This window comes from Gopherus evgoodei, chromosome 2 (genome assembly GCF_007399415.2).
Source record: "Gopherus evgoodei ecotype Sinaloan lineage chromosome 2, rGopEvg1_v1.p, whole genome shotgun sequence".
Classification (NCBI taxonomy): domain Eukaryota; kingdom Metazoa; phylum Chordata; order Testudines; family Testudinidae; genus Gopherus; species Gopherus evgoodei.
In genome coordinates this window covers 93,872,702-93,898,032 of record NC_044323.1, presented here as the reverse complement: position 1 = coordinate 93,898,032, position 25,331 = coordinate 93,872,702, and the positions used below count along the sequence as shown (strand labels likewise).

The 25,331-nt window shown below is 41.4% G+C and overlaps 1 protein-coding gene across 3 annotated transcripts in view; it reads right to left on the bottom strand.

The window, feature by feature from the left end:
* Window positions 1-25,331, bottom strand: part of POU6F2 (POU class 6 homeobox 2) — a 439,608-nt gene that overhangs the window by 75,346 nt on the left and 338,931 nt on the right. The gene's annotated exons all lie outside the window — the stretch shown is intronic.

Genomic DNA, 25,331 nt, shown 5'->3' with positions numbered 1-25,331 from the left:
CCTGGAGAACATGTGCTCCTCATTTTCCAAAGATGCAGCAATGAAGGCCTATAAGCATGCTCTCCCCCAGTATCAACAAAGGCATTACATGATTGCCTCTGCCGTATACAGGTATAACGCCTCCAGCCACTGCCTCTAAGATGCAGCAACATCTGGATGCCTCTACCTCCAGAAGCTTTAGTTTGGCTCTAACTATAATACAGGGTGTTCATATATTGGAGAGTATATTAAGATGCCCTGAATAGAGATAGGATTAATTATAACACAGAAAATCCACAGCTTCTGCACACATACATGGGTGGATATGTTATCCTCATCAACAGCAATCTCAGTACATAAAGGTACATGTAAAATGATACTGAGTGTATATCTATCATGACAATGACCTTCCCCACCACAGTTTTCTACAGAAGAAGAAATGCTGAAAGGTTAATGCTGTAATGGAGCCATGTACAACAGGTTTCTGCAGAGAACCCTCCTTCTCAGTCACTTCCATTTGATCTGGTGTCAGCAAGCAAACAGCTACCAAAATGAGCTGTAAGTCCTGCCACAGCTCACTCTCAGAGCTCGATTAGGCATGCTGCATGGGGCTGGGGCTGGCTCAGTTTCATCCCTTAACAGTAAGGTAATTCCAGGTGGAGTTTTGTTAATGTTCTTTTGAGAGGTACACAGAACACAGTTTACCAGCTATTCTAACTCTATCAGTGTTCCTAGAAGCTTAATATTTTTTGCACAACCGTATCTATACCCCATATCTCCCCTAAGAGCTGCATTCTCTTTTTCATTCACTGTTTTATCCTTGGGCTTTCTCTCCATTCTATTCCTTTACTCTGATCTCCTTTCTCTCATCTACTTTGCTGCAGTCTTGGACCTGATGACAAATTAAGTTTGCCATCTAGGTGTTCAGTAAAGACAGCATTAAATTGGTGTTCATAAGGGTGTGGTGTTGCCGTATTAATTCCTAATTCATTTCAAAACTGTATATGTATACATTTTACATTTGCAAATTAAAATGTCATCTAATGATTTGGTCACATGTACAGTATGAAATTTGACATAGCAAACGGAAATACTGTTCAAGGTACATAGAGTAACTGTTCGTTGCAATCTAGGACTTTGCTACAGTATTAACATTGTGCTACATGCACAACTTCATTGCAACAAAGCAGATAAAACTGAGATCCTCTCGCACCAAAAGCACATTCCCCTACCATTTGAGGTAAAGAACAACTGCTATTAGCAGTACAAAAATATGACATACAAGGATGAGTTATAGATAATTTCTCATAAAATCCCTAGTCCAAGGATTTTACAATCTAAGGCCACTGTCCTGCAAAGACTTATGCACATGATTAACTTTAAGAGTCTTTGCAGGATCATATCCTAAATATGAGGCTTGTTCTAGCATTATTTTCTGATTGTGTTTAGCTGACAGTAAAACAGAATAGATACATTTAAAATCTAATGATTTCATGCCAGAAGTAAATTATTTTTTGTGATCTTAAGGCAGTCACATGGGGTATAAGTCATGGCAAATTATTGGCCCTTGTCTCTCTCTGTCTTGTGCGATGTCGAACACAATGTCTGCACTTCAGAAATAATACGTAAGTTATTCTGTATTTGTTAATGGCTGACAGCACAGATGGATGGCATTATAATTATCATTTATAATAATTTCAGCTGTGTGCACTACCAGAGAAGATCTACTCACAGATATTCACCAAAAAATTCTGCTACATGTGCAAAACTACCTACCATCTTTTTCTGCAGCAGCTCAGCTAACAACCCGAAAAGCTGTAACTTTTTCATTAAATCCCACATTATTGCCTTATTGTACATAGACTCTTGTTCTTCCATAAGGCACTGTCAGTAGATAGATAGATGAATTTCTTCATGTTCTAAGTATTTTCTACTTTTATCTATTGACCAGATTCACAAAATATTTATGGTCCCTTCAGGCACTCTTTGTGCATTACAAAACAAAGGATTTTTGTGCTAAAAATAATATAAGTTCCAAGCTTCTGAGGCCTGATTCTGATTTCCCTCACACTGGAGTGAATCTGGAGTAATTCCAATGAAGTCAGCAGAGTTACTCTAGCTTTAAACAGGTATAAATGGGATCAAAATCAGGTTCCTTGACTTCCTGTACAGAGGTACACAGGATTGCATTTTCATTTAAAATTCTGGAATCAGCTGATTACACTGACGTTTTACTTGAATCAAGTGTTCCCAATGTAAGACCAGCCTCTTTTCACACTTGTGTCAGTCTAAATTAGAAATAATTCCAATGAAGTCAAAAAAGATATGCCATTATATAACCAGTGAGAGATGTGAATCAGGCCCATTGGGTGAGATACTCCTTGTTCTAGTCCCTTTTATGCTGGGTAAAAGAGCTGGAGCAGTATAAAGGGTTTCTAAAAGCCTCATTTCCAGTTGGGGAATGATTCCCTTTGGACAGGCACTGCAGAAGGGGGCCAAAAGACTATCCACTGTGGACCCCTTCGCAAGCACTGGTGTGAGGGGAAAGCCACAGGTGGGGCTGGGGCAAGAGAGCCATGAATCATAGAATATCAGGGTTGGAAGGGACCTCAGGAGGTCATCTAGTCCAATCCCCTGCTTAAAACAGGACTAATCCCCAGACAGATTTTTGCCCTAGATCCCTAAATGGTTCCCTGAAGGATTGAACTCACAACTCTGGTTTAACAGGCCAATGGTCAAACCACTGAGCTATGCTTGCCCCTGCAGAGACATTCCAGGTAGCCTGGGGAAGCTGCTATAACTTACACCCAAAAGCACAAGAGTTGTAACCAGCCGGATACGAGGGTAAGTCAGTGGGGAATCTCACTACATGTATCAGCAGCAGGTCACTCTCACATGGACCACAGAAATACTTCTCCCTAATTTACAGTCCATGTGTACTTCTGCATATTTCTGCATCCTTGTGGGTGTTTTTTGGCTTGATTTGAATAGTACCCTACAGACTAGTCCTTAAAAAGAATCATGCACAAGGAGATTCTAGTTCTTCAAGAAAGAAAATATGTGAGAGGCACTATACCTATAAATATTGCAAATACATTATTATCTCCCTATGGATTTCACCTGTAGAAACCTGGACATAGAAGAACTCGGGCCACTGCAGTTATGCTTGCAAGAGCTAAATGAAGGCAAGCTTTGGCACAAAAAGACATTACTTATATATACACAACAGTAAAAATGCTTCCTTTAGACTATAGTATATGCACCTATTTCCACTCTCCAAACTGAGAGCACAACACGGTCCTGGAAAAACCTCAAGGTAACGTTTTGAAAAAAAGGCAAATGACTCCTATTGTGAGCATATAATGCCCTTTCCAAATCCCTTTGGCCATGATTTTATCTCAAACTATGTCAGTGCTTAACTCTTGTTTTCTGCAGAAGAGAAGGGGCCAAATTCAGATGTAGTTTTAACAAACACAACTCCGTTGACTTCAAAGGAGTTGCACCCATTTTTACCAGGTTCAAATGTCAGCCAACAACTGCAAGGAAGATCCCTGGAATTGGGCTAAACAAACACTTATTGGATGGGTTTGGCACTGCAAGACTGCGGTAGTATTAGCTATATTTTGATTGAACAGAAAATGCAGGTACAGTCTTTTCCCATTTAATTACCTTCCCTTTCCCAACACTGATTAGCAAAGTCTATCTTCCTGATTAAAATGTAGATGCAATTTATATGCTGTTCAAAGAACAGAAACCGAGGCCACAAATAAAGAAGAGGCAGGTGACATACACAACCCCACTAAGTTTACATTCTGAACCACATGAGGCCAGATTGCCCATCAGACAACCCATAACAAGATGCTTGAGGACCCAAGTTCTAGAAGAACTGGCAGATCTATATATACGGTGTATTACTGGGAAACCAATGATTTAATGTTTCTTATATAGCATCAGTTTTTAGAAAAGTAAAAGTTACATTATAAGCTAATACAAAAGTTGTTTCTCTTGCATGACTCTAAGAGCCATGTTTTCTGCTGAGTCCACCTTGCACTGGCATAGCAGAGAGAGGTGATTGCCAGTTATGACTCCCTTATTCTCTCTCTGGCCTCTTGGGACCATATGCCAGTTGAAGATTACAGGTTGTCCAGCTACTGTCACTGTGCCAATGGCTTCAGGAGTCATCTCTGCCAGGTTTACACCTCCCCACACAGGGATATCCCCAGCCAGAGCTTTATGGTAGATTTTCCTTCCCTCTGTGCCACAGCAGAGGTGCAAAAGGAAATAGAGCAGGGCCACAAATTCAGCTCCAAATATCTAACTGGACCTGATTTTCATCTCAGTTAAACTGGTGTAAACCCCGAATAATTCTTAACAGAGTTATTCTGGGTTTACACCAGTGTAACTGAAGTCAGATGTAGCCCTCTGCTCTTGCATTCAATGGTACACACAAATTCTAGAAATGGATTCCCTTTCTAAGAACCATGGATCAATGTAAGTAGATGCAACTGCATGGAAGTCAACAGAATTGCACCCACTTACAGTGGGCTGGAATTTGACTCCTTGACAATAGCTACCGAAAAATTAATTGCAAACTTCATAGATATTAAAGCATGTTGGAAACAGGATACTTTATACAGTAATTACAAGTTCATTTCTCAGTAATTTACACTAGCGAGAGTGAAAACATCTTTTCATTGGTGCCTGTGGCAGCAATAAGTCTCTTCTCACTGGCATTTGGGAAAGCAACACGAGCCTTTCACTGAGTTCATTTAAAAGGAAAATTCATGGTTAGAAAATTAACATTTAAAGTGTGAATATGAAAAACTTTTCATACGGTGAATCTCTGTGAACTGTGTTCAGACACCACATGGGAAGAGGGACAGTCTTGTGATAAAAGCACTTGCCTAAGGCTCCAGAAATTAGATGCAGTTCCCAGATCTTCCACGGACTTCTTGTATGACCCTGGCTGAGTTACTTTAATCTCTTTGTGCCTCAGTTTCCCATCTGTAAAATAGGTATAAGAATGCCCCCTTTCTCCCACACTTCGTATTTCTTGTCTATCTAGATGGTATCTTTGGGCTAGACTACATACACTTGCGCCAAAATCACAAAAGGCATGCAACAAAATGAATTTCATTATTTCAGTGCACATCTGTATGTGGGCCAGCCCCCTTAACATGCACTGCACAGCACTTGGCAGAAGGGGTCCCCATCTTGACTGGGGCCCCTAGGCACTACCTGAATACAAATAATAAGTATAAGCAACATCAGTGGAAGGCATTTTTGTACAGAGAGGGGAGTGGGTGAGTTAGCACCCAAGAAATTAGTAAAAGTTGGTCATCTAATAGAGATGGACTTTAACTAAAAAAACAAACAAAATGGTAATGAAAATTGGAACTGGACATTTCAAAGTGGTTTCCTAAAACAGGAGGGTGCCTATTGGAGGCTGCACTGTATTTCACATATGATAGACTTCATTCTGTACTACACATGTCTGCATCGCTGCTGTTTATATATAATTGATTTCACTTTGCTGATTTATATGTTATCAGAACCTCCGGAATAAATGAAAGCCTTGTATTCTCTCTGAGGTTGTTACCTGACAACATAAGTATATTCTCCAGAAAATACTAATTTTATCATTAACAGTCCAGACACTTGTCATGAGATAAATCAGCTGTTCAACTTGCTACTGAATCTTTCTACCCACACTGAATCCCTTTACTTCTTCTGGCTCTTTGTTTACGGAAATGCTTCCAGTGAATGTCAGACACAATACCTTGATTTTATCAACCTATATGTTTATAATGAATTATCCTTACTCATACTATGCTGAATTAAGCTGTAGATCTATCATTGTACCTCATCATGCAGAAAAGACCACACACTTTATAAATGAGCCTCCTCACACAGCTGTTACAAGTAACAGAAAGTCAGAAAAAAATTCAAATAACCCAAAACAGCCGAACTGCTGAGTGTCACAAAACTGTTTATAATTGGCACTAACTGGCCCTCAGGTTTGTAGCCACAGCATACAGCTGGGATTGAATGACGATAGAGACTGAGGCATCCTCCCTCACAATGGTTTCTCCAGAAAAGGGGTAGTGCTGACTTAGCAGGGGAAGAGGACTCTACCACTGGCCCTTGTGTCTGTTCTGTGGACAGAGGTCTTCATTCTCCACTGGGCTGATTCTGTCTCCCACCAGTTTTAGTGCAGTGTAACTTCACTGATTTCAACGGAAGCTTGGTGCCCCCACTCTGTAGATTAGCAGCAATGCTGTAGGGGCTGGCCCTGCTGCCAGAGCCCTGGGGATGGGCACGCAGAAGAAGCTGACCATTTCTCCAAACCACACCCATCCCACAGCCCTGGTTGGTAGGAAAGCTGGCAATAAAATCCCGCCCTTACTTCCCCTGCCAACTATCCTGCAGCAGGAAGATGGATTGCCATTGGAGAAGGGACTGTGCAGGACGGCATGTAAGAGATGAACTAAGGGCTGGGGGACAGACTTGTAATCTGGCATCACATGTAAGAATTGACCAGAGCCCTAGGGGAAGGAGGTGCCTGAATCAGGGACCAAGTTGCTGAGGCAGGAGAGGAAGTTGAAACTATTTGATGGATGATGGTCAAGTTCCTTTCCGGCCTGTAGGATTTATGCCCTAGTCCTTTTATTGGGCTCTGAAATAAGACTGATGTTCTATACATGCTAATAAAGGTGCTGGGATATATTTGTGTAGAGTGAGGACATAGACATAAAGAGTCATGCTTTAAGGAGCAACTAGAGAACAACTCCCTAACCAGGAGGTTTGTACCTTATTAAGCACCCCGCTGCAACACACCTTGGTCATCTCTGGCAACTGGGGATGAGAAACTCTACAACCACTTCACAATCTGTGTGTTGGAGCGATTTCTGCCTCATCGAAGGTTGTAAGAGCTTGGAACAACCTAGTACAGAGGGGAGCCCTCCTTTACCGCAGCAGTGATTCCTGGCTTACAACAATGTCAGTGAGAGAAGAGTCAGGCCTCATGATTTTACATCCAGCAACTTAAAAATATGATTAAGTAGATAAACATATGAATAAACAATATAATAGAATACCTGCAAAATAATACAAAGGGGAGAAAGCCATGGTTCCTTCACCTGGGGAAAATGTAAGCAACCCTATATAAAAAATATCTTGGAAGCAGAACTACAAAAAGTAATGGCAGCAAAAGGACAACAAACAGAAAATATTATAAATAAATAATTCACATTGGGACCAGTCCCTGTAGGGAGCTGATTTTAATAGGAATTGAGGGTGTTCAACATCTCCAGAAGTTGCTCTGTGTCTTGTTGGATTGAGCCCCGAAAGGGCAAGAATATATATGTGTGAAAGAACGGCACAAGGGCAAATAAAAATCCTTCTGTGCTCACAAAGCGTATTAGATGCAGGTTGCTCTATAAATTTTAACTAAAGAATAACAGCCTAATATAGGCCACTACCTAATATAGCAGATCTGATATATCAAAGAAAACACAAAAAACGTATTGTATGTATATTTTGGGAAAGTTCCCATTATCCAAGCGGAACACAAGTAAAAAATATTATATAGAGATTAATCTTACCAAAGAGAAAGAAAATTACAGGACTTGAATTATACTTACAAATGCAAAGCACCACTGAGCAAATAAAAGAAATAACTAATTCTAACACATCAACATTTGGTGGGAAAGGGAGAGAAGAACATAAAGAAAGAGGCAGCATCACAAGAATGACTATAGGAATAATTATTTTAAATCAGACTCTCAATATACAACATCATAAAAACACTAAATCCAGCATTAGGGATAGAAGAGAGAAAAATACGGATACATCAAAACAGTCATGTATTTCTGACATTTGTCTGAATATCATGCAGCCTACACACCTATCCTGCTGTGTGGAGGATCTAGGGGAAAAGATAATAGGCATATACAAGTCAACTGTGTAAGAGATGAGCCTTTAATCTATATGTAGGGATTTTAAAAGCATTCAGAATAAATTTACACACTTTTTTGCTAGTGTTATTTTTAGTTTTACAAAATAGCAGGATAATTATTCTAGGCTATTTTACATTAGAAAAGAAGAAAAATGTGTGATAATGCATCACTAAAGTCTACATCCTGTTTAAAAATAGCCTTTAAAATAAATACAATAAGCCTGTGTCACTGTTACCAAGATAGCTGCTAAGGCTGGTTGGGAATTTTTTGACTAAACCTTTTTTGTTGGAAAATGCAGGTTCATCAAAACCATTTGTGGGACAAGATCAGTTTTGATGTATTTTCCATTTCATAAAAATTTTGAAGAAGCAGTTTTGTAGTTGTTGCACTGTTTTGTTTCAATAATTTTCAAAACTGGGATGAAATTATTCTTTATTTTGGAATCTGAATTAATTTTATAGTAAAAAAATGTCAAAAAAATTAAAAGGTCGGAATAAAAAGTTTCAAAATAACTGAAACTAAACGTTTTGATTAATCCAGTCCAAAAATTATTTTGCATTTTTGGTTCACAAACAGTTTTGAGACTTCAACTTTTATGCTCATGTTCAAAATCTTGGAAATGCTCATGGGATAGGAAATCCTTCTTCCTTCCCAGCCCGCCTGTCCTGTTTCTAGTCTCTCTGAATGCATGCCCTCGTGTTTTAGGTCTTGTGCCTTTACCTATCTTGAGGTGGAATTTTGCAGTTCTCCCACACTTGGTACCGTGCATATCAACTGTGATTACCTAGCAAGTCCAACTGAGTTTGGACACCTGCAGTTCTTCCCTTTAGGAGTCGATGACCAGAGATATACAGTGATCAGACAGCCTTCTGGAAACCAAAGTACTCTTTATTTTGCAGTAGGACAACAGTGTTTAGAGAAAAAGGATTTTAAAACAATAAAGTCTACACATGTTTATCTTTTCTAAAGCTCTATCATCCCCTGATGGTAACCTGGGCAGACCTAACTTCACCAGATACCCCTAGTGGGTCCCTGTGTCTCAGTCTGGTTCCCCTGAACAACTACAGTCCTCTCTTGACAGAGGATCCCTTTTAATCCTCCCAGAGTTCTTTAGTTCTCCTGTATTCCTAGGATTTTGCCCATCTGGTCCAAGCCAGGCCTGTAGGTGCAGCAGGAGATTGAGAATCCATAAAGCCAATAGTTCTGGTATTGTCCCTTAATAATTCTCAAATATTTGCTGAGTAGTGTTTTATTTTGAGCCATATTCATCTTTCTGTCCATTTTCCAACACAGTCCTCTGTTGAGTTAGCCCCACGTATTCATCCAGCAAACATAAAGTATTAATAAATTACAGAGCAGTTCCAGATCCATCACAACGCACTTTTCAAATATGGGTGCCTTAAAAGGATGTTCAATTTCCTCCCTGGGATGCTCACATCAACATTTAGGACCATAAAATGGACAATGAGGTGACTGATCTAAAGCCTAGTGAAGTCATCGTGAGTCTATCCATTGACTTAGGCCTGGTCTACACTATGCGTTTATACCAAATTTAGCAGCGTTAAACCGATTTAACCCTGCACCCATTCACACAACAAAGCCCTATATATTGATATAAAGGGCTCTTTAAACTGATTTCTGTACCCCTCCTCAACGAGGGGAGTAGTGCTGAAATCGGTATTGCCATGTGGGATTAGGGTTAGTGTGGCCGCAATTCGACGGTATTGGCCTCCGGGCGGTATCACACAGTGAACCATTGTGACCACTCTGGAAAGCAATCTGAACTCGGATGCACTAGCCAGGTAGACAGGAAAAGCCTCGCAAACTTTTGAATTTCATTTCCTGTTTGCCCAGCATGGAGCTCTGATCAGCACAGGTGGCCATGCAGTCCCAAATCCAAAAAGAGTTCCAGCATGGACCGTACGGGAGATATTGGATCTGATCGCTGTATGGGGAGACAAATCTGTTCTATCAGAGCTCTGTTCAAGAAGATGAAATGCCAAAGCATTTGAAAAAATCTCCAGGCTATGATAGATAGAGGCCACAGCAGGGACTCAACGCAGTGCTGTGTGACAAGTGTAATGGAAAGCCAAAGAATCAAATGGATGCTCATGGAGGGAGGGGAAGGACTGAGAACTCGAGCAATCCAACAGTTCCTGCAGTCTCCGAAAAGCATTTGCATTCTTGGCTGAGCTCCCAATGCTCGAAGGGTCAAAAACATTGTCGCCAGTGGTTCAGGGAATATGTCATCAATTTACCGCCCCCTCAAAGAAAAGGGAAAAAAATCATTTCTCGCCTCTTTTCAATGTCACCGTATGTCTACTGGATGCTGCTGGTAGATGGGGTGCTGCAGCGCTAAACAGCAGCATCTTCTCCCCTCCCCTTCCGGTGGTAGATGGTATGGTACAATATGACTGATAGCCATCCTCGTCATCATCCTGTGAGTGCTCCTGGCTGGCCTCGGTGAGGTCGGCCAGGGGCGCCTGGGCAAAAATGGGAATGACTCCCAGTCATTCCCTTCTTTAAGCTTTGTGTGCTGCAGATTCAGTCCTGGCAGATGGTGCAATAAGGCTGGTAACTGTCCTCATCATAGCTGCTGGAGGCTGAGCTCCTCTCCCCTCACCTTTTATGTCTAATGGAGATTCTAGACTATTCCCCCCCACCCTTTAATGAGTAATGGAGATGTCCTGCATGGAATATCATAGCAGCTGGAGGCTGCCTCCCCCTCATTTTATCTCACTAAAAAGTCAATGTTTCTTATTCCTGCATTCTTTATTACTTCATCACACAAATGGGGGGATAACTGCCACGGTAGCCCAGGAGGGGTGTGGGAGGAGGGAAGCAATGGGTGGGATTGTTGCAGGGGCACCCCCTAGACTGGCATGCAGCTCATCATTTCTGCGGGATATCTGGGGCTCTGACCTGGAGCGGTTGTGCTCTCTGGTTCTCTAGTAGACTTGCCCCATATTCTTGGCAGGACTGACTCTATTTTTAGACAAAACATAAAGAAGGGAATGACCTGGGAAGTCATTCCCATTTTTGTCCATGCACCCCCGGCCGACCTCAGTGAGGACAGCCAGGAGCACCCATGACAGCAGCAGACTGTACAATATGACTGGTAACTGTCATCGCCAATTTCCAAAGCAACAGACGGTGCAATAGGGCTGGTACCATCTCTGCTACCTTGCAAAGGCAAATGAATGCTGCTGTGTAGCACTGCAGTACCGCATCTGTCAGCAGCATCCAGTACATATACAGTGACAGTGACAAAAGGCTAAATGGGCTCCATGGTTACCATGCTATGGCGTCTGCCAGGGCAATCCAGAGAAAAAGGGCACGAAATGATTGTCTATGATTGCTTTCACGGAGGAAGGATTGAGTGATGACATTTACCCAGAATCACCCGCTACACTGTTTTTGCTCCATCATGCATTGTGATCTCAACCCAGAATTACAATGGGCGGGGGAGACTGTGGGAACTATGGAATAGCTATGGGATAGCTACCCACAGTGCAACACTCTGGAAATTGACGCTAGCCTCGGTACATGGACGCACACTGCCGAATTAATGTGCTTAGTGTGGCTGCGTGCACTCGACTTTATACAATCTGATTAAAAAAACTAGTTTCTGTAAAATCGGAATAATCCCATAGTGTAGACATACCCTCAGTTGGGATTTTCACTGGGCCCTAAATGTCTAAGGCCTCAATTCAGGAAAGCTCTTAAGCATACATTTAACTTTAATGATGTGCTTAAGTCCCATTACTTGAATAGGACTACTGCCCTACCTTTAGGTATCGTATTAAGGCACACCCATTTGAAATCTTAATATCTTAATTCAAAATGATCTGTAATTAAAAATAATTCTTAAAAAGACTAACCTCTGCCATTCTTCATTGACATCACTGGTATTTTGTAGTACTGTAGTTCTTTTAAAACTATCATATTGTCCAATATCACAACTGGAAAGAGACTGAGTAAATCCGGACCCCTGGTCTTTCCAGTAAAGCTCTACTTATGCTTATAAAAGAGTAAAGAAAAGATTTAATCTCCTAGAATGAACAGCTGAATTTAAACCTATTATGGCCACTATTACTAACAATAGGACTAATATTTACATATCTGCTCATCACAAAATTTTAAAGAAGGGGTCAATAGTCTCCCTCTCTGGGAGTTCATAAAACGTTCAAAAGCAAAGCAACACAATTAGACTGAGTAAATCAGCCAGATGCAGATGAAATCACATTCCATTTAGAGAAAACACAAAACAATCCTACCATCTTCTGAATGTCTCTTTAATGAAGCCGTCTTTCAAGAACTTTGTAAACTAGCATTCAGATAGTAATAGCTCAAAGAACACCACAAACAGCTTATTTCAGGGAGAAATCACATCACATCTAAAATAGGGTTCCTGTGCTGATCAGCAAGCAAATCGGCGAATGAACTGGGTAACACTATGGATGTTTTCCTCTCTGGTTCCTGCTTTTCTTAGTGCATGAAGGTCTGGAAACTCAATTTGTTTTACTATTACATTACCTATATAGCATGGTCTCTAGTTAGTTGGCCCAGCACCGTGCCAAGCCTTAGCCCCTGAAAAAACATCCATTTGATATCTATGAGTTATCAGCCAAAAAAGAAAGCAAAATCTATCTTGAATTAATAAAAGTTCTTTCCCCCTCAACTCCCCATCATTACTTTCTGGAAAATTGATCCAAACACTGTATATTATAAACAGAACTTGGTTTAGTGTTAGGCAGTGAGGAATCCATTACTCAAACTGAAAGGTAAAGAAATTGCCTTTTTACTTTTGTAATGTTTTAATATAGGACCTGTTATTAAGAAACATAGTTTAAGTCACTTCTTAAAGAGATTGGTCCTTCTTTAGAGACCGGGACTCAGGAGATCTAGGTTCAACTCCAAGGTCTGCTCAAGACTTCCTGTGCGACCTTGGGAATGTCAATCTGTCTGTGACTTAGGGCTTGTCTAAATGCGTGGCAAAGCATGCCAAAGGGGTGTGATTCTTGAAGTACCCTAGTGTGTTGCACTCTAGCTGCTCTGCATAGACCCTGCTGGCGTGCTCTAAAAGGTAGTCATGTAGGCTATGTTAATGCGAACTAGGTACCTTTTAGAGTGCGCCACAAGGATCTACAGGGGGAAGTTCAAGCACAACACGATAGTGTGTTTTACAACAGATTGTAAAGTGGCAATAATATACTTCTCTTCTCTCTCTTGCCTGTTTAGAGTTTAAGCTCTCTGCGGAAAGGACAAGCTCAGATTTTGTGCTTGTTTAGTACAATGGACCTTGATATTGGTTGAGGCTTGTAGGTGCTACTGTAACACAAACACATCATTGTCATCACTTTTTTGTGTGGAAGTGAATGAAGGTTATGAAACCAGTAGGATGGCTGAGCATGGAGAGACATTACTGACATTCCAATAAGCTGAAGCAAGCTGAAGGGAGTTAGTGCAGCATGCTGCTGGGCTGGCAGAGGTGCTGCACCAACATACAGACTAAGGTAGTCAATTTTGCAATGAATATTGACAAGTATTAAACATATTGAGCAGTGCTCCCTTGGCCAATTTGATCCATTGACCAGTTCTGGTGATGTAACTGAAGTCCTTATAAGGGATGATTATGGAAGGAAATATTAATTAGAACAGGTATAGGGAATCATGAACACAACAGAATACTACACAAGGAAAAATGTTATCTCTCCTATTTATTCTCTTTAGGAAGTTGTAGGTGTTGTATCCTTGCAGGCAGCAGTTTTAGGAAGAAATCACTTGAGACAGAGAGTTGTAAATCTTAAAAGCAGCAATTTATTGCCATACACTGAACTAACCAAACCAGCCAAAACTGTCTGGGCTATCCCCTAATAATCTAACTCAGTTGCAATAGCAGCAACAAGGTTCTATTACCATGACAATCAAATACACAATACATTCCTCCCCCCTTAATAAGAACATCCCCTAAATAGAACAAACACTAAACTTGAGAAAGGAGGGTAGACTGCCTCCATTCCTGGCTAAACTCTGGGGATTATTTTGCCCCCTAACCCTGGGCTCACCCTAGCTAAAAATCCAGCCATTGAGGAGGCCTTCTGTCTCTAGGTGGATTATGGCGGACTTCTGGTGGTGATGCATGCAAAAGTGCCTTGGGCGCAGGCCTGATAATGGGCTCAGGGTTCATAGCGCGAATGGCTGAGGATGTGGTATCAGCCTGTTCCGGGCAGAGGGGTATCTCAGCCCCCAGCAGTAATGGAGGGGGACAGTCAGGAACAGGCGACTCTTGATTTGGTGTCTTGCCAGAAGTGGTGAAGTCAGGCAACTCATCTGAAGATGTGTCCTGAGGACTGGTATGACCTGGCAACAACTGATCTACATGTCACTGCCAGGTGAGATCCTCTGCAGTACGGACTGTGTAGGAAACAGGTCCTGTTTGAGCGATGACAGTGACAGGGACTCATTTAGCTCCAGAAGTAAAATTCCTAGCCAAAACCTGCTGTCCTGGGCTAAAGATTCAGTATTTTGTTCTAGGTGCCCGTCTGATGACCTGATATTGCTGCTGATATTGCACAATTTGTTCAGAAGATTTCAGCAGATCAAAGCAAGTGTGCAGCTGTTGTCCCATCATTAGAAAGGCCGCGGATGCCTTGGTCATAGCATAAGGTGTGTTTCTGTAGGATAGTAAGAAGGTGTCCAGACGCTTTTGAATGGATAATTGTCCCCTTGCTGATTTCAAAGCTTGTTTCATTGTCTGCATAGATCTTTCAGCTAATCCATTGGTGGATGGATGATATGGTGCTGAAGTGATGTGGCGTATCTCATTTGCCTTCATAAAATTTTGAAACTCCTGAGAGATGAACTTGTCACTCACAAGTTGTTCTGGCAGACTGAAACAACTAAATAGTTCCCGTAGTTTCTGGATAATAATCTCTGCAGTAGTGGACTGCATTATAGAGACTTCCGGCCTTTTAGAATGAGCATCTATCACCACCAAGAATATGCTTCCTTCAAGGGACCAGTGAAGTCAATGTGAATATGTTGCCACAGGTTTTCAGGCCAGACTCATGGGTGTAGGGGTGCCCACTGGGGTGCATTCCTCACACCTTGACATGACATACAAGCTCTTGCCTTCTCTTCAATAGCAATATCCAATCCAGGCCACCAAAAATAGCTTTGAGCAATTTCCTTCATGAGCACTATTCCACAGTGACCAGAATGTAGCTGTTTCAACATCTGTGATTTCAGTGGTGGTGGGATAATGACTCATCTACCCCACAACAAACAACCAGATTGGATTGATAACTCTGTCCTCCCGGACATGTAGGTAACAAGGTTGAGTGAGACTGGAGAGGTTCGTCAAGATGTTCTATGCATCACCAGGTCCATAACTTGGGACAATACTGGGTCAACTCGAGTTGCCTTCTTTACCTGAGTAGCGGTGATGGGTGTATTCTCTACCTGATCAAAGTAAAAGTTTTCCTTCTGGGCAATATCTTGATGTTTGACTGGCCGTGGTAACCTTGAGAGACCATCCGCATTGCCCTGCAGAGTGGATTTCCTATATTTGATTTCATATGTGTGTGCGGAAAGCAACAATTCCCACCCTTGCATACGACTAGCTGCTAATGGGGGAATGCCTGTGTGGGGTCCAAAACTGAAGTCAGAGGTCGATGGTCTGTGAGAAGAGTAAACTTCTGCCCAAACAGGTACTGATGAAACTTCTGAATTCCGAAAATGATTCCCAATGCCTCACATTCAATTTGGGCATAGTTAGTTTCTGCTTTGCTTAGAGTGCATGAAGCAAAAGCAATAGGTCTCTCTTCTTCTGAAGGCATAATGTGTGATACGACCGGTCTCACTCCATAAGGGAAGGCATTGCAGGCCAACTGTAGGGGTAAGGATGGATCAAAATGTGTCAGAAATTCAGAATTTAGCAATACACCCATAGCTTTGTTAAATGCAACATCACAGGCTTTAGTCCACTTCCAGGCCTTGTTCTGCCCAAGGAGTTTGTGAAGTGGTTTTAGCAGTGTGGCTAACTGTGAGATGAACTTTCCATAATAGTTCAATGGTCCTAGAAATGAGCGAAGCTGGCTAACATTTCAAGGAGGGGAAGCCTACACAATAGACTTAACTTTTGCAGGGGCTTATGAAAACCTATAGCATCAATGTGTCAGAAATATTCAACGGAGGGCTGGAAGAATTCACACTTGTCTTTGTAGACTCATAGGCCATACTCTTCCAGTCTTTGTAGGGTAGCCTCTAAATTCTTCAGGTGATCCTCCCCATTCCTTCCAGTGACCAGGATGTCGTCCAGATAGCACTGGACTCCAGGCAAGTCACACAAGATCTGGTCCATAGCCCTCTGGAACAGGGCAGGAGTGGACGTTATTCCGAAGGATAGGCGACAGTATTGATAAAGCCCTTTATGCGTCACAATAGTCAACAGCTCTTGGGACTTTTCATCAATGTGCATCTGTAAATACGTTTGACTCAGATCAATCTTACTGAACTTTTGTACCCCAGCCAGTCTCGCAAAGAGCTCATCGATGCGGGGAAGTGCGTATTGCTCTGCACACAACACTGGGTTGACAGTGACTTTAAAATCACCGCAAATCCAGAGCCATCTTTCTTCACTATTGGAATGATAGGAGTTGCCCATGGGCTCTGGGTAACTGGTATTAGGACTCCATTTGTGACCAGGCACTCTAAGTCTGCTTCAACTTTTGGCCTGATGGCATATGGCACAGTTCTGGCTTTCAGATATTTTGGTTGAACGTCAGGTTTAATGTTCAATGTCACAGTGACTTGCTTCATACTTCCCAGATCCTCTCCAAAAACAGCAGCATGTTTCCTTAGTATAGCAGTCAGACTGGTTTCTTCTTTAGTTATTCTGTGCACTTCTGCCCAGTTCAGCTGAATTTTCATAAGCCAAGACCTACCCAGTAAGGCTGGATAATTACCTCTCACCACAAACAGTGGCAATTTAGCAGCCTGTTCATTGAGCTCCACCTTAACATCAATTGTGCCCAACATGGGCACAGCTTCTCCCATATATGTCTCCCATACACGTTTTTGTTGCCTTAAGTGGAAGATGCTGTCGCTTTTCTTTATACAAGGTCTTGGAGAGCAGCAAAATGGCTGCACTGGTGTCCAATTCCATGTGTATAGGTTTGCCGTCCAACAACGAGACTACTAAGTATTCATGTGAGCTCACTGCCGAAGACAAAATGTGCAGTGGCACTTCTTCTTGCAATGAGGTGTCTCCTTGGTCATCCTGGATGTGCTCTAGGGTATGCAGGTTTCCCTTTTTGGTCGGCCAGACCACAGGACTCTTTTTCTTTTGTTTACAGGCACACTCAATGTGTCCCTTTTTGCCACAGTGTCAACACACTAGGTCCTTACATTAGCATTCTGATGCATGGTGACCTGGCTTACCACAGTGGTAACATTCCTGACTCCGCACGGTTTTGTGGGTAGGTTCTTGTGACACCTTATGCACCCTAGGGGATGCACGATGTATTGCACCTCCTTTGTAGCCCGTTCCATAGAGACCGCAATATTAACAGCCTTCTGTAAGGTAAGCTGAGCCTCTGTCAATAGGCTCTTCTTTATAGCTTCACTGTGCAGGCCACACACTAACCTGTCACGTAAGGCATCATTTAATATCTCCTTATATTCGCAGCGTTCTGCAAGTCTTTTTAAAGTTGCTACAAATTGTTCAACTGTTTTGTCTTCTTCTTGGCCTCTTTTGTGGAACCAATATCTTTCAGCACTTACCAGTGGTTTTGGAGAAAAATGGGACCCCAGAATTTCCACAGAGTCACTGTAAGATTTGGTCTCAGGCTTAACAGGATGTAGTAAGCTGCATAGCAGGGAGTAGGTCTTAGTCCCCACGACACTTAAGAATATTGGCACCTTCGTCTCTTCTGTAATGTCATTTGCAATAACAAAAAGCTCAAAACGCTCAATATATGTGCCATTGCACTACAATCTCCTCAAAAGGTTCCAGCGGCCCCGTAAGTGTAGCCATGGTTTTAGCTTCAGGTTGCACAGTCAGTGAAAACAAGCCAGTTCTCACGCCCTTCCACCAGCAAAGAGGCTTTTTTTTTTTTGTACCTTGACTTCTACTTCCTTTTGTTGCTGGGACAGCACAGGAATCCCTACCTCATCGCCACTTTGTTGTATCTTTGGAGGCAGCAGTTTTAGGAAGAAATCACTTGAGATACAGTGAGCTGTAAACCTTAAAAGTAGCCATTTATTGCCACACACTGAACTAACCAAACCAGCCAAAACTGGCTGGGCTATCCCTTATAATCTAACTCGGTTGCCATAGCAACAACAAGGTTCTATTACCACAACAACCAAATACACAACAGTAGGTAAAGAAATTGTCTTAGTTTTATTTTATTTTACAAAGTAGTGTCCAAAAATATTTACTAGTGTAGATGTCTAACTGTATGACTAGTCCAAATCAAAATGGTTCTTGAGTCCGTCAAAAGGAGCCAGGATTATGCAAAGAAATCAACTGGGAGTTTTAGGAAAAGGATATGATCAAACTGTGGGTGCAAGCTAACTTTTCACTGATTCTCAGATCCTAAAAAAGTGAGGGTCACTTTGAGTTATAGATCTGTCTCGGTCTTTTTAAAAAATTGTTTTTTGTTCATTTTTGGGAGCCTGTGTATTTTTTCCTGGTTCTATGAAGATGGTCCCTGCTGATAACACCACAGACAGTAAACTACACAGGTAGAATGAAGCACTGTCTTGAAGATGGGTTGCTGCGACCTTCAAAAACATCTGGCCTAAAAGACCTGCAGCTAGGGTTTAGGGGGTGGAGCAAATTGTTTAACAGAAAATTGAATATACAATATATGAGTTATTCCCCCACAATGGTTTACAACAATGAAAAGGAAACATTTCCATCAATTTCCATTGCATCCTTGATCATAATCAATAAGCTATAGACACAGAGATATTTCTGAACGAATGAACAGGTCAGAGAAAGTCAGTTGTCAACACTGTGGATTGTCATTAATGCAATGTAGTTAAAAACAAAAGCAGAAATGCATCTGGGCATTAGACTATTCTAGGATGTTAGTATTAGGAGTTAGTTTTCCTTGGCATTATTTCAATTTCTGCTACTGAGTTGCTTGCTAAACCTTAGTCAAGTTACTTATGCCCTGATCTAGCACATCACTCAAGAACAGGTTTATGTGTTGTGCTAGATAGGACCTCCTAAGTCTCGGTTTACTCACCTGTAGAATGGGTATAATCATACTTGCCTAACTCACTGGGGTGTTGGAAGGCATTAGGACATGTGGAAAAATGGTACTACAGAAGTGTGTTCATTATTTTATATCTTGAGCTAATTTGAAAGTTTAATTTGTGCCACCACTGCACTGACTAATAGATTCAGACTGTGTAAACTTCCTAAAATCTAAATAAACAACATCCTTTAGGGTAGAATGGGCCTAAAACTTTGTTCTGTGACTTGTCAGTAAAAATATAGAGCCCATATTGAACTTAATTGAAATTAATGAGTATTATTGTTATGGGGATAATGATACTTCTCTCTTTTTGTAAATGACAGATCTACAACTGAAGAGACTATACGAAAATATCATTACTTATTATTATTATTATGGTCATTGTTTCACTGAGAATAGAATTAGGTTTTAAACTCTGATTTCTAGTAATGTTTGCATCTGGACTCTAGAAAGAAAGCACAAGAAAAAAAATTCTGGGTAAACTCTGGCCTAAGGGCCAGATTTTAAAAGATAATTAGATGTTTAAAGATACAGCTTGCTGCCTAGTGACATAATTCAAATCACCTAGGTCCCTAATTCTCATTGATACTTATGGGAGTTAGGTGCCTAAGTGCTTTGGTAAATCCCATTAGGTACCTATTTGCTCTTTGCCACCCAGTGATTCTTTTATACAGAGGGAATCCCCAAGGGGATGGATCCACCAGGTTTCTGACTGCTTTGTGCTGCTGGTTTGGTGCCTAGCAGATGGCCTGGGGCCCAGGATGCAGCCCGATGTTTCTCATTAGAAAGGACTGAGAATTTCAGTTAGTGTATTACAGAAAAGCTGTGACAACTGCTGTATCATTTATCTTATGTGACAGACCCAGGCCAGTGGGGTGCAGGAGTCTGGTAGAGGGCAAATATACTGGTCACTGGGTGAATAGTTTTCTGTTCCCTGAGTGGCCAGAGCAGGGTCTGCACTAGAGTAGTCAGGAACTTGCTAGAACCAATTAAGGCAGACAGGCTGATTAGAACACCTGCAGCCAATCAAGGCTGGCTAATCAGGACACCTGGGTTTTAAAAGGAGCTCTCTCCAGTCAGATGGGGAGGAGCCAGAGGAGAGGAAGTGCGTGTGAGGAGCTGGGAGCAAGAGACACCAGGAGCTGAGAATGAGAGGGTGTGCTGCTGGAGGACTAAGGAGTACAAGCGTTATCAGACACCAGGCAGAAGGTCCTATGGTGAGGATAAAAAAGGTGTTTGGAGGAGGCCTTGGGGAAGTAGCTCAGGGAGGTGTAGCTGTCACACAGCTGTTACAAGAGGCACTATAGACAGCTGCAAATCCATAGGGCCCTGGGCTGGAACCTGGAGTAGAGGGCGAGCCCGGGTTCCCCCCAAACTTCCCAACTCTTGATCAGACACAGGAGGAGTTGATCCAGACTGTGGGGGAGATTACTGAGGTGAGCAAATCTGCCAATAAGCACAGGACCCACCAAGGTAGAGGAGGAACTTTGTCACACTATGGATAACTAAATGTGTGAAATTGAAGGTTTAAATTCTGGGTCCATATTTAGAAACTGATGACACTTGGGCTATGTCTACACTGCAAAAAAAAAACAAAAAAAAAAACCCATGGCAGCAAGTCTCTTAGCCTGGGTCAGCTGACTTGGGCTCTGACTTGGGCTCGCACTATGTGGCGGCTAATAGCAACATAGACATTCCTGCTTGGGCTGGAGACAAGGATCTGAAACATGGTGAGGGGGCAGAGTCTCAGAGCCTGGGCTCCAGTCCAACCAGGAATGTCTACGCTGCTATTTTCAGCCTTATAGCGCAAGCCTGTGTCAATTGACCCAGACTCTGAGACTCACTGCCATGGTTCCCCCCGCCCAGTGTAGACAAACCCTTAGATTCCTTTTGGAAAGGACATACTGCTACATGCCTAAGCATGCACAGCTCTCCTTGCTACACAGGCTTTCTGAGATACTGCCTAGTTAATTAAAATGTAGGTGAATATAGTGACCTAACCAAATAGCTGTATAATTCAAATATTAACTGACTGCAAAGTTGGTAAGGGGACTTGATAGCAAAGGTTAATTTCTTAATGTTTCAGGTACTCATGGGCAAACCTGGTCTACAGGTTTGGTCAAGCATCTGAAAGTTTATAGGATGTTTATTCAACTTGTTTGGACAATCCTTATCCTGGAAATCGTGTGAGATGTCATAGTCTTGTGAGAATTTTAGTACTTCCTGTTTGCATCTAGACTAGAAAGAGGGCAGGGGCAGCCTCTCCTGTGGTATTTGTCCATTTCCATAGATTGGACTAGCTAGAACCAGAAAAAATGTAGGGAATAACCACCAAATGTTTTTGTACTTACACTGTTCATGTTCGATTCAGTTTGATTTGCGGCAAAGGCTTGAGCCACTGCCATTTAATTTGGACTATTTTGTCCATGCTAATTTATACAGACACAAAAACCTCTGTCAATACTGATCCCAGCCTATATGTTGTCTTTAGACAATTTAAAATAAAAATGGCCCAAGTCTCCTATTAGTCAGTCCTGGTCACTTCTTGGGGGAATGACAGCACAGATCTGGCTCAATAAAATGCCCATTCTCATTCAAAAAGTAAAGAAAACACACCTATTCCCAACATGCCCTGTGAATATGCTGCTACAATACCATGTTATCTAACCATTGTTTCCTTTAGTTATTGCTGCTCCCATCATGCTTAGAGTTTTCCTACACTTTTGCATGAGAATAGGCATTTTATTGAAGTAGATTTGTCCCATCATTCTCCAACAGTTGGTTCATAATATAGTACGATAACACGAGATTTGCAGGGTACATTTGGAATGTGTGCATTCATCTTACACTCCAAGGGCATGTGAGACTGTATCATATCTTAGCCTTGTAATGAATTTTAAGTTTCTCGAGACCATTACTTACCACCTGAAATAAGTGTGGGAGAGTAAATGACAATAGCCATCCCCATCAGAAAAATATACATTCATTTAATGACCAAAACAAAACGCCATATCTGTTGTGATAACAAAAGGCTTAAAGTGCATTACTGTCGTTTCTCAATACACTTGCGGTCTGACTACTGGGTCAGATGGTGCAACAGTCCATGTAATCTCCTGAATGGAAAAAAATTAGGCTCAAAGTGCCAAATAGACACCCACAACATAATATCAGGTAAAACAAACATATTCCTCCTACCCACCCCCCCACATCCCCCCTCAAATGTTAGAGAAATAGAGAGAAATTCCAGTCATTTCTCATTACTGTGAAGGTCAGCCTAGCTGGGAAAATTGTTTCTGCTTTACAATTCCCCAAACTGTAGAAAGCAGTTAGAGTTCTGGACAAAAACTAATGTTGCATTCAAAGGGAAAAGAGGCTGATATGGCATTGCTGCAGTAATAAGAGAATTTTTTACTCTTTCCACTTCCCTGTGAACCTAATCAACTGTGACATGAGAAAATATACTGGGCTCACCCAGCCAGAATCAGACTGCCACCTGAAAATGTCCTCAATATTCCACTGTTTGGGACTTTACAATGATCCTTCCGACATCAATTTTGTACATGTACATCAAAATGCCATTAGAAATGCTTATAAACACCTCCTGCTCACAGGCCTGCACTCAGACTCCAATCGAAGCCTGGCTGTAAAGACTCCCCAGTGGTTGACTAAAGGTTTCTTTCGATTACTCATATGAAAGCATTTGGTTATGGAAAGGCATCTTGGGGGAACCTGGGGGATCTAAGGATATCTACTCTGACCTCCCCTGTAAGCTCTCTTGAATGTCATTAGAAGCAATATATAATGAAGGTGCTTTAAAATCTGCCTTTCACACTTACAATAAATCAACAGATATTAATTATTTCTTTGTTCTCCTTAAGATCCAAATAGGTTGTGCCTTTCAAGAGATGAAAATCTGTGCATGAGAGAGAGAGGGGGAAAAGAAGGTGGGTGGGGAAAAGAGAACGACGAGAGACGGAGAATATACACTATATACAGTATACATCTCTGTTATGTACAGTATATTTGAGTGTATCCATACACATGTACTGACACACACATGCTCTGCATATATGATGCAAGTGTAAATGAAGTTAGACAGTCTTGATAAATGATTGGCAATTTAATGTAATTCTTGATGACAGTTTTATTATTTCTCAGTGATGAAAAGCTGAATAAATCTAATGTGACTGCACACAATGGTATTATCATCCTCTTCTTTTGTTCTAATATTTACAGGAAATATTACAAGTGTTTGACATATAAATTGAGCATTTGACTGACTTTAATAACCATGTGATCAATAAGAAGTGATATTTTTATAGTCCAAGTTCAATATTTAAAGGGCCATGGGTGGAAAATCTTTATCACAGCATTAAAGCTAAAGCTTTACTTTCAGAAACTATAATTTCTCTTTTTTACCTTCTGTTCAGAACTGGTCTCTTTAGAAGTCAAGTTCTGTTCATAAAAATCTCAGTTGCATTGGATATGGGCAGCAGAACGGGTACAGATAGGGGGACATTTATTTATTTTGGGATTTATTTTAACTTTATTGTCAAGAAGAAGTTCAGCCTGTAGCTTTATTAAAATGATTTCTGACACATATATCAAAGTTTATACTTTATCCTCACAAGAGACCAAGTCTTTATAAAAACTCTGACCAGCTATAATCATATTCATATACAATATGTATTTAATATCTGATATCGGTGTATCCATCATCCTTTAAAAATATTTCCTTAAAATAACCTAAAACATTACATGCAAAACGGAAACAAACAAACAAGCCTCACCACGCTGACATAAAACCTACTGCACATGCAATGCTAAGATTGCAAGAGCTCTCATCCAATCAGGGAACAGACACAATACCACAAGACCTGTATGTCCACCCACAAACTAACAGGCTTAAATCTGGAACACTCACAATGAACTGTTTGTGAACAACCTACAATCCAATAGTTAACCATAGAATTTTTCAGCAAATAATTTAGAATAGCAGATAAATGTGAGATAATGATAAATGGCTGGCAGCCAATTCTCAAACACAAATTAGTAAATTCATTGACTAAAGTATTCGCTGTGAATTATTCATTCAGCTCTATTTGGAACCCTTTAGTTTGTAAACTGATCATCTGCATTCAAACAAGACGGACAACCACCTCAAGGGTTAATTTATAACCAAGCTTATAGAATCAAGAGCACAGAAAAAGGGTTGCCAGGCATCTCAGACAGCAATGGATTGTAGGATATGGTAGGCGGGCCACCTACCAAGGGTGGTACTGTGGTTCCCACTTAGGGTGACCAGATGTCCCAATTTTATAGGGACAGTTCTAATATTTGGGGCTTTTTTTAATATGGACTCCTATTACCCCCCACCCCCATCCCATTTTTCACACTTGCTATCTGGTCATCCTGTTCCCACTGGCCATTGACAAACCTGTTACTGGGGTAAATCATCTTGGCGGGGGGTTAAGCCACTTGATTGGTGTGGCTCTCAGGGTTGCACAGAACACCCATTAGGCAATCACCTCTCATTAGATCAAAAAGGTCTGGAGTGGGAAGTGCACTGATTTATTCTTTTTTCTTAATGAGGCGTCTCCTTGTGAGCTCATTATCATTGATAGGATGGAAGACCCTGGCGGAAATTAAGAAACAGCTCCCTACTGCATGGACTACACTCCACTAGTGAGCAGCCTTCGGGTAACTGCAGGAGATAGCTTTTTCTGCTTAAATGTCTGGGTAGTATTTGTGATGTCCAGACTGATTTTCAGGGTGGTGATGGGAGTCTTTCTGCCAGGAAGCAGCTACCAAAACTAACATGCTCTGAATAAGAATCATTAAAAGGATTTAGCTAGCACTGAAGACAACAACAAGGACCTTTGTTCTGAATATGGAGCCCAGCAGCCTAGCCCTTGCTGTTGCTACTGACTCAAGTTAGGAGACCAAGGGCAAGCAAGGTTTACTGGGCGGTTCTGGCAAATGAAGTAGAGGCATTACAAGGGTGGTATTTGGCCTGTTTCCAGACTTACATCCTCTGGGGTTAGCCAAAAGTCACTGGGGCCTGGATTTTACCCTTTATTTTTATCACTTTGAAAAGAAAACACTTTAGACAATCAGGCCA